This window comes from Zea mays, chromosome 6 (genome assembly GCF_902167145.1).
Source record: "Zea mays cultivar B73 chromosome 6, Zm-B73-REFERENCE-NAM-5.0, whole genome shotgun sequence".
Classification (NCBI taxonomy): Eukaryota; Viridiplantae; Streptophyta; class Magnoliopsida; order Poales; family Poaceae; genus Zea; species Zea mays.
This window is the reverse complement of record NC_050101.1, coordinates 127866106-127874540: the sequence shown is the minus strand read 5'-3', so window position 1 is coordinate 127874540 and position 8435 is coordinate 127866106.

The following is an 8435-nucleotide window of genomic DNA, read 5'->3' as shown; positions in this document are numbered from 1 at the left end:
TTTGGGCCACCTCATCCTCATCATAATCCTCATCCCCTACGGATGGTACCTGTGCTCCAAACTCAACAACATTCCATATACTTTTGTGGAGTGAGGTTAGATGAAATTTCATTAAATCACTCCACCTAGCATAATCTTCACCGTCAAAGGTTGGCGGTTTGCCTAATGGAACGGAAAGTAATGGAGTATGTCTAGAGGTATGAGGATAATGTAAGGGAATCTTACTAAACTTCTTGAACTCATGGCGCTTAGAAGTTATGGAGGGCGCGTCGGAGCCGGAGGTAGAAGGTGATGAAGTGTCGGTCTCGTAGTAGACCACTTTCCTCATCTTCTTTATTTTGTCGCCACTCCGATGCGACTTGTGAGAAGAAGTCTTCTTCTCCTTCTTCTTTTCCTTCCTCTTCTCCTTGTTGCGGGACTCTCCCGATAGGGCTTTCTCGTTGCTTGTAGTGGGCTTTTCGCCGGTCTCCATCTCCTTCTTGGCGTGTTCTCCCGACATCACTTCGAGCGGTTAGGCTCTAATGAAGCACCGGGCTCTGATACCAATTGAAAGTCGCCTAGAGGGGGGTGAATAGGGCGAAACTGAAATTCTCAAAAATAATCACAACTACAAGCCGGGTTAGCGTTAGAAATATAATCGAGTCCGCGAGAGAGGGTGCAAAACAAATCGCAAGCGAATAAGGAGTGTGACACGTGGATTTGTTTTACCGAGGTTTGGTTCTTGCAAACCTACTCCCCGTTGAGGTGGTCACAAAGACCGGGTCTCTTTCAACCCTTTCCCTCTCTCAAACGGTCCCTCGGACCGAGTGAGCTTTCTCTTCTCAAATGCTTGGAACACAAAGTTCCCACAAGGACCACCACAAGATTGGTGTCTCTTGCCTCAATTACAAGTGACTTTGATCGCAATGAAGAATTAAAGAAAGAAGAAAGCAATCCAAGCGCAAGAGCTCAAAAGAACACAAGCAAATCTCTCTCTCTAATCACTAGGGCGTTGTGTGGAGTTTGGAGAGGATTTGATCACTTGGGTGTGTCTAGAATTGAATGCTAGAGCTCTTGTAAGTAGTTGAAGTGGGAAAACTTGGATGACTTGAATGTGGGGTGGTTGGGGGTATTTATAGCCCCAACCACCAAACTAGCCGTTTGGTGGGGCTGTCTGTCGCATGGTGCACCGGACAGTCCGGTGCACACCGGACATGTCTTGTGCGCCAGCCACGTCACCAAGGCCGTTGGGTTCCGACCGTTGGAGCTCTGTCTTCTGGGCCCGCCTGGATGTCCGGTGGCACATCGGACATGTACTGTAGAGTGTCCGGTGTGCCAGCGCGCGCGTGCCTGACTTCTGCGCGCTTCTGGCGCGCATTAAATGCGCCTGCAGGTTACCGTTGGCGCGAAGTAGCCGTTGCTCAGCTGGCTCACCGGACTGTCCGGTGTACACCGGACAGTCGGTGAATTATAGCGGAGCGAATTCCCGAGGCTGGCGAGTTCTAGAGCCGCTCTTCCTTGGGGCACCGGACACTGTCCGGTGTACACCGGACAGTCCGGTGAATTATAGCGGAGCGCCTCTGGATTTTCCCGAAGGTGACGAGTTTGACTTGGAGTCCTCTAGTGCACCGGACACTGTCCGGTGGCACACCGGACAGTCCGGTGCGCCAGACCAGAGGTGCCTTCGGTTATCCCTTGCTCTCTTTGTTGAACCCAATTTTTGGTCTTTTTATTGGCTAAGTGTGAACCTTTGGCACATGTATAACTTATGCACTAGAGCAAATTAGTTAGTCCAATTTATTTGTGTTGGGCAATTCAACCACCAAAATTAATTAGGAACTAGGTGTAAGCCTAATTCCCTTTCACTAAACATGATTGTCTAAGTGCCAGGAACTCAATTAAGTCAAGTTCAAAAGTAGCAAAAGGAGTTCAGCTGAAACAGCTAGTGGAGCACCAGCTGTGGGTGCACCGGACACTGTCCAGTGCCCTAGCTGGCTCAGAGATGAACTCTCTGCTCTCTGGAATCGCCGAGGACGCCAAGGCTAAAATTCACCAGACTGTCCGGTGTGCACCAGACTGTCCGGTGAGCCAACAGCGCCCGCGCCAACGGTCGGCAGCGCGATCAACAGGCGACTCGTGGCCTGAGCCAACGGTGACTAGGCCACACCGGACTGTCCGGTGTGCACCAGACAGTGCCCGGTGTGCTAAGGGGACCGAGGGCTCAACGGTCGGCTTCGCCAAAGGAGTAAAAAAATCGTGCACTGTTCATGTCAGGTGGTGCACCGGACTGTTCGGTGCGCCAACTGACAGAAGGCAAGAATTGCCTACCAAATGGAGATCCAGCGGCTCCTAGATGTCTTGGGGCTATAAGAGGGACCCCTAGGCGCATGGAGCAGAACACCAAGCCTCCATTGAACATCCTAAGACGCCTAGACTCCGCAAGCACACATCCAGATCATTGTGATTGAGATTTGAGCACTTGTTGAGTTGTGAACTCGTTGCGCTGTGTTTGTGTGCTTGTCTCTTGACTTATGTGCGTGTTGTTGCTGCGACTCTTGCTTTTACGTGTGTTTCTTTCCCTCCCTTACTCTTGTGTTTTTCATTGAGATCAATATTGTAAGGGTGAGAGACTCCAACTTGTGGAGATTCCTCACAAAGAGAACATCTACTATAAGGAAGATAATCGTGGTATTCAAGTGGATCATTGGATCGCTTGAAAGGGGTTGAGTGCAACCCTCGTCCATTGGGACGCCACAACGTGGAAGTAGGCAAGTGTTCTACTTGGGCAAACCACGGGATAAAATCGTTGTGTCACCTGTTGTTATCCTTGTACGATTCTCTCTGCTTCTACTCACTTGATAATTGCTCTAAGTTTAATACTCACTTTGTGAAGATCAATTAAGTGAAGAAGTCATCTCTCTCTCTAGTCATAACACATTGGTTTTGATTTCACTAACATTTCATAAACCAAGTTTGTGCCATTTAAAGTTGGTTTCTACAGGATCACCTATTCACCCCCCCTCTAGGTGCTCTCACCAATCATAGTTAACATGATGTGCAACCATAGATAAATAGTCTTCTTTAGCATTGCCACTCCAAATATGAGAAGTTAAAGCAACAGAAGTAACATATTTCAATTTTTAGCAACTAAAGGGTGTCTTTCTTTAAAGTACTTTTCCATATCTCTAGTGGTTATTCGCCTAGAGACATTGCAATGTCTAGGATTATGGGCAATTTTAATATAGTCATCAAATGCATCAAAATCAACAAAGCATAAAGGAAGGTCTAACCTAGCAATAAAATGACATAACTGCACACGAGCAACTTCAGGACTTTATTCTAACGGAAAACACTACCGTCACCATTGTATCTAAGCATGGATCGGTTCCCAATTTGGCCATGTAGTCGTTTGCATTTTCCCCTGTGCCGAGCCAAATGGTCAGTGCCAATGGTAGAACATGCACTAAGTTTTTTTTTTGCAAAAATGACATCTAGCTCCCACCCTTACCTCCACACCATTTTCAGTGGTGAAGATATTGTCCTTGTCCTCCCAGACATCTGTGATATCCTGGGCCTAATGGATGGTGATATCCTGGTCCAACAAGGTGCACCTTGTTTTTTGGATGCCTATCTCTAAAGAACCTCAAGGTTAAGCATGCTTGGCCTAGAGTAATCATAGGATGGGTGACCGGTCGAGAAGTCTTCTCGGGTGCACATGAGTCAGGACAAAGTGTGCACAAAAGACTCGTGTTGGTCTGTGAGAGATGATATATGATCATAGAGAGTTGCCAGGAGTAAGTATTGTCAGTCCGGGAGTGGACGGGGTGTTACAAATGGTATCAGAACCAACCCTTGTGGTTTCACGGGCGTGTGTGGGCTAGGGATTCGAGCATATGTCACATGTGGGCCCGGAGTGGTCATATGGCATGGCATATGATGACATTGGACACACAGACGTGGCCAAGAGAGGGAGGTTCCTAGCTAAGGGTTGACCGACGAGGACGTCGGTCTTCTAAGAGGGGTGGATTGTGATATTGTGGCACAAGGCTTAATAGAATTAATAGAGTACTCATACCAACAAGGTGATATCGTGGTCTCAACATGTGGCTCACCTGGAGTCTGTCTTCCACCTACTCAGGAAGGACAAATGGCAGATTAAAATTACCAAGTGCTCTTTTGCTTAAGAAGAGATTGCTTATCCGAGCCATATCATCTCTATTCATGGTGTCTCTATGGACCCAGCCAAAGTAACAGCGGTATCCACATGGCCAACAACAGCTAATTGTAAATAGCAACGCAGCTACCTTGGCTTGGCCAGCTACTATAGAAAATTTGTCCATCACTTTGCTGTTATGGCCGAACCCCTTACCAACCTTTTGAAGAAACATTCTCTATTCGTTTGGACTAGTATACATGATGAAGATTTCACAGCTTTGAAGTCTACCTTGTCCTCTGCCCCTGTGTTTCAACTGCCAAACTTTGCTCTCCCATTATTGGAATTGGATGTTGTTATTAAGTCCTGTTTCCTAAGCATGTCCTGTTTCCTAAGCATTCTCCTAGTTACTTGTGCTAGTTAATTATAGTCATTAAAGACCTTGAGCAGCTCAACAGGTGTGTGCGGCTGCCAAGGCTCCTATCAGATTAGCTAAGCTCTTGTCACACCCGGTTCCAGGGGGTAGAACCGAGCGCATAGCATATGTGTGCCAGGATCCATTTCCACACATATGTTGACGTCACAAGTGTAATATATCAAAAGACAATGCAATAAAGGCGTAAAGAGAGTATAATACTTTATTACATCATCAGAAACATTGTATCTTGAACAAGTATCATATCAAAGTAAAGCGGAAATAAACAACTGGGCAATCTTCCACAGGAAGTTGACCGGCGCATCGTTAGACTTAGAATTCCTCGTCGTCAAAAACTCCATCAAAGTCTCCAGCATCACCCTCTGATCAAAATAAGCAAGGGTGAGCTCACTTATGGTCGGGGCTCAGCAAGTGGGGGAAAATTAATGCAGGTATAACAAGGTGAGGCTAAGTTTGAGCAGTAAGCATTTTAGTTGGTCAATATTTTATTAACAACACCTGTCTTACTAATAAGTGTGAATCCCAAATATCCCATTTAAACAAAGGAATATGAGTATAGCAAAAACACTTAAGTGAAACCACTTAAGCAAATTATTGGCAGATCATCGGATCTCAATTTAATTCCATCTTCAAGTTCAATTATCATGTGAGGAGTTCAGGTCGCTCATAACCGGGAGCACGGCTGATATATCAGTTTTACACTCTGCAGAGGTGGTACAACTTTACCCACAAGCCATGTATCCCATCTAGCCCGGGTTGATCGGACCCTTAAACATTGCCGAGGTGAATGGCTAGGGATCCATTATGAGGCTTTCACAAAATAAACTTAATACGAAGTGTTGGGGACTTGTTCTCAAATGCTATGAGTTAAGAACAAGGCAACACAGAAAATGTTAAACGATAAAGTCCTTCGTCCTTTGAAGCATTATTTCCCTTAGGATATAACGATCTCCGGACGAAGGTCATGAAGGACGAACCTTCATCATCACAGTATACAAAAGACGAAGCATATAAAACATAAAAAATAACATGAATATTTATATAATATTATTCATTTAACTTTGTTATATTATCATAGAGAAATAGAAACAATATTGTATTATAAGTGTACCTTCGGCTTGGAAGGAGATGAAAGTACAAGTGTGACGCAAAAAGCGAATGCCAAGTCAGCGTGAACAGTACGGGGGTACTGTTCACCTATTTATAGGCACGGGATACAACCCATACAAAATTACATACATGCCCTTTACATTTGGTGATAATTCCATAGCAATCTATCGAGGTCTAAATGGCCTTTTCATCTTTAAGTCGGTTCCCTTTTCTGCGAACATGCCGAAGCTTTCCTGCTTCACAGCTTCGGCACTGCCAACCTTCGTATCTTTTGAGGTTCTCCCTCTTTGATATAAGTCCGAAGGTACCTGTTCACACATTACACTCTAGAAACACTGTTAAATCATGTTTTTGAGGACCTTCGGAAGCCGAAGGCCCCCAACAGTAGCCCCTCGCAATATTAATTTGTTTGAAATAATAAATTCAGATTGCGATATGAACGAAGGCTTTATGCCGAAGGTCCGAAAAAACACCTTCCCTTTGCTAGAATAGCAACATTCAATGACAAGTGGGGTCTTTCAACTTTCAACGCATCAAGCGTATAAATACGGCCATACCGCAAACTTATTTTGCACGCTTTCTGGCCAACCACTCCTGCTCACTCATTTTTTAGCTCTTGTGCACTGTGATCTGCTAAGTTTTTAGCTTTGAAGCTTCGGCTTTTAAAAACAGTTTTTTAGTGTTTCCGAAGATGTCTGAAGCTGCTAAGAAGGCTGCTGCTGAGATGAAGCTGAGTCTTGATGAAGAGAAGAACTTAGGGTTTCTTATAGCAATGTCGAAGACCAACACAGAAAAGATCACCAGGGAAATTCTGGAAGGGCTGTCTGAAGATACTGGTGACAGTGAAAGTTATGATGTGGACAGCGGTGGCGAAGACTCCGAAGATCGCCCCTGGCGACCAAGCCATTCAGTTTATGGTAAATCAACTATCAAAGAGAATCATCTTGTTAATATGAGAGGAAGGTATTTCCGGGATCTGTCCATTGTGAGGGCGGACGAAGGGGAAAAAACTTGTCCATACCCTGAAGAAAATGAAGTTGTGGTGTATCGAAGCTTTTTGAAAGCTGGATTGCGATTCCCCTTGAGCAGCTTCGTCGTGGAGGTGTTGAAAATCTTCGAAGTCTATCTTCATCAACTTACTCCCGAGGCAATTATAAGGCTAAATATCTTCGTGTGGGCCGCGAGAAGCCAAGGTCTGAAGCCTGACGCAAGAAGCTTCTGTAATGTTCATGAATTATTATATGAAACAAAGCCTTGGGGCAAAGAACAGTACCATAACAACTTTGGCTGCTACAGCTTCGTCTCTCGGTCCGGGGCAAGCTGTCCCGTACCAACCTTTCGGAAGAGATGGCCCGGGGATTGGATGACAGAATGGTTTTATGTGAAGAATGACTTATCAGCACGAGAAGACATCAAAGGTATAATTATGCGTCCTATTTGGCAAAGCTTCGGCCTTCGGAGGCCGAAGGTTGAAATGAACGAAGCCGCCGAAGAGTGCCAAAGAGCCTTCGGCGTTGTCTGCTCTTTTATAGGAACAAGGGACTTAGTACAAGAGCATATTGCCTTCAGGGTGTGGCCGCTTGCGGAGAAATGGGAAATGCCACAAGAAACCATTAAAGAGGCCGACGAAGGTGGACTTGTCAGGTTTAAGTACACTTTTAAATTTGAAGATAAATTTATTGAGCCAGACGATGAGTGGTTGAAAAGCATTGACAATTTAAGTGATGAGCTGCTTGGGACATACTCGAAGGCCGAAGATACTGCAATGTCAGCAGCCTTCGGAGGCCGAAAAAAGAAAAGGCTGAATCGGGTATTTGATGCCATCGGGTTTGTCTACCCTGACTATTGCTACCCCATTCGAAGGCAGAAGAGAAAAAATACAACCTCTGCAAAAGAAGAAACTGCAGCTGCTCCTAGCGAGCCAGAACCGAAAAGGAAGAAGATAAAGGTTCTTACTTATCGACCGCGTTATATTGAACTAGCTTCGGTGCCTGAGTTTACCGGAGAGACTTCTTCGGCCACCGAAGCTGAAAAACCAGCCGAGCCAACTTTGCTGCCAGAAGTCACAGAAACAGCCGAAATACCAACGAAGACAAAATTGGAGCAATCAAAAATTTTGTTACCAGAAACGAAAGAGAAGGCCGAAGCGCCATTCACAGAAAAAATGGAAGAGGTAAAGGAAGCAACCGAGGACTCCAAAACATCAGAAGTTTTGAGTCCTGTGGCAAACATTGAAACAGTAAGTAATCAAAAAGTGCCAGCAGTGACTCCGAAAAGAAGGAGAATGGCTAATGTGCTAGATGTGCTGGAAACGATCAAATCTTCAAGCACCCCTCCGAAGAAGGCTGCCGTCACTCCTGAAACAACAGTCGAAGCTTCGGGTTCTAAAGCTCCAGAGCAAGATACTGAAGCCGAAGCTGGGCCCTCAGAGCCCTCAAAGGCAAAAACCTTGGAAAGTGAGGCAGAAAAAATAACAAAGCCAACTTTTGCTGAAGGAACTGGTGTTGTTACCCCCGAAGCATCCAAAATTCGTGATTATATTTTTCGTCATGCTTCGGGGAAAAAATTAACAGAAAAAGAAGAACAAGAGGCCCAACACTATGCCCAAAAGTTGAAATATCCAAAGGGGGCGTTGATATTTAATGGCAGTGGAGAAGAAGATTTCTTGTATTGCCTCCCCGACAGCAAGGAAATTTCTGTCTGTCGGGAGATGAGCAGAAGCTTCGGATTTCCAACTTTAGAAGACGGACTTTCGGT